Raw genomic sequence first — 2,152 nt, 5'->3', positions numbered from 1 at the left:
TGCCACGGTGACAGAAGCCGTCCCAGCTTGGCACCCACACATACACGACTGTGAATCATGCACTGCACAAGTTCCAATGACACCAAAGAGGACACAGCATCTGTTTTCAGATTCAGACAAACAGACCGCAGACGACAAAGCTTCAAAGAAGAGTGATTACCAGCAAGAACTGGGTTCAAAGTAAATAGCCGCTGCGTGGATGGCTCCAACTTCAAGAATCTGGAGTTCCACCCATCTGGGAACAGCCCACCGACTTGCAACCACTCATTACCTTGCTTGCCATGAACAAGGAAAATGACTTCTCCAGGGTAACACAAGTAGTGTTGCAATAAGATGTGAATCCAGGTCTTCTGACTGCAAGACCAGCACTCTAGTCACTGTCACCCCACTTCTTATGAGCAAAACAAACCAAATCCTCCTCGATGACGAGGATTCACATACTCCATAAAGTAATTCTAATGCTATGTAAAGAAGAAGCAGTGGAGCCGAAGCCCAGCCAAGAAAACCCAGGTGTGCCTCAGTGTCCTCATTTGTTACATGAGGATAATGAGAACCAGAGAACAGAGCTCACATGGGAGTTTTCAGAGTTAAAGATGGTAACATATACAAATTGCTTTACAAAATTGTAAATGCTCAATTAAGGGACACTTTAATCACCTGATTAATGTTTCTAACTGTTCATAAACAACCCAGTCCCTGCTTCCTTAGGCCTTGTGATCTCTGCAGACTTCAGGCAGAATGGAGAGGGAGGGAGGTCTGTGCTCTGCTTTCTATCACCCAAAGTGGAGGCTTCCCTTAGAGAGGGGAATGGAGATAATGGAGAAGCCCCCATGTAACTGAGCAGAGCCCACAACTGGCACTACTGAGTCTCCAGCTCCCATCCTACCCCATCCTACATTAACTTCATGTAAAAAAAAACCCCAAGAGCAGTGTGCCCCTAAAGCTGCAACTCTGTAGGAAAGTCAATTGATGAGCTCAGCTGAGAAGAAGTGGAGAAGCAAAAATGAAAGGGCAGACTTCTTGTGCTGGAATAGGGTGGTCCGCCCCACGTGCCAGAACTCTTCGGGAAGCTCAGGAAGAATTTCTTACCTTTCTTGACTTCCCAAAGTCTCCACCACAGTAAGGCACACAAAGCCGCAGGATCAGTCCCAAGTATGGGCCCGTATCAGTCCATAAGAGGGCCACCTGCCATGAGATGATCCAGACTTGCATGCAAGCAGGCCAGAGGGCCCTGTGCTCTCAGAATTGGGTTGTTACAAAGCCCATGGAGTTCACACACGTTTCATCCCAGTCTCAACCCCCTCTGAACTCCTTTGATGTTCTGATTCTCTTTCTCATTAGTTCCTGTCACAGTGCCATGGAATGCCAATATCATTTTAATAACTGACTCACCACAGAGGAAATTAAATAAGCCATCTGTAAATGTTAAAATGCTAGCACCAGTTGGTTTCGAAATATATTAACTTCTTCATTCTTTTGGATTCTATTAGTGCAAAGAAAACTGAGATTTTTTCTGGGTTTGGCCATTAGTTAAGATAGATGGATGACCTTGAGCAGCCAGCTCCATCCCTCTGAGCCTAGAGTTCTACAAATCCTAGAATGTCTGACTTGGAGAGGATGTCAGCGCTGCCCTCCCAATCGTTCCTCCCTAGCCTCAATGAGAACTGCCCAGTTGTCTTTCTCTAGAAAATCTGGGAATTGGGGCAGATCAACTTACCAGCTTAAGCACTCTAGGAATCTTGTTGCACCATTTAATATTTAAAATATATATATTTGTATGTGCGTATGTGCTTTGTATTCATTTCTTTTCCTATCGAGGGTTTTAAAAATCTTCTTTAAATAATAGCAAAATAGAATTTTCATTTACCATTCATTGAACAAGCACATTACTTTTGCCTCATTTAGTCAAATCAGTCAGGATTTATTAAGCCCCTACTATGTGCCAGGAACTGTGCTAAGTGCTGGGGACACAAAGAAAGGTGAAAACAGTCCCTACGCTCAAGGAGCTCCTAGCCTAACTGGAGAGACAATACATAAAGTAAACAATTACGTTTGAACAAGATAACTTGGAGGTAATCTCAGAGGGAAGACACAGGCATTAAGGTGGATGGGGAACAGCTTTTTGCAGAAGGTAGGATCTGGGCTGAAGCTT

General features: G+C 44.3%; 1 protein-coding gene across 1 annotated transcript in view; it reads right to left on the bottom strand.

The window, feature by feature from the left end:
* IL13RA2 (interleukin 13 receptor subunit alpha 2) overlaps positions 1-1,157 on the bottom strand; it is a 49,062-nt gene extending 47,905 nt beyond the window's left edge. The window contains exon 1 of the mRNA XM_027863311.1: positions 1,090-1,157. The gene's annotated coding sequence lies outside the window, so the exon portion shown is untranslated. The remainder of the gene's footprint in view (positions 1-1,089) is intronic.
* Positions 1,158-2,152: the final 995 nt, after the last annotated feature.

The sequence above is a fragment of the Vombatus ursinus genome, unplaced genomic scaffold, assembly GCF_900497805.2.
Source record: "Vombatus ursinus unplaced genomic scaffold, bare-nosed wombat genome assembly UNPS02014771.1, whole genome shotgun sequence".
Lineage (NCBI taxonomy): Eukaryota > Metazoa > Chordata > Mammalia > Diprotodontia > Vombatidae > Vombatus > Vombatus ursinus.
Note: the sequence above shows the minus strand (reverse complement) of the source record. Positions and strands in the feature narration are given on the sequence as shown.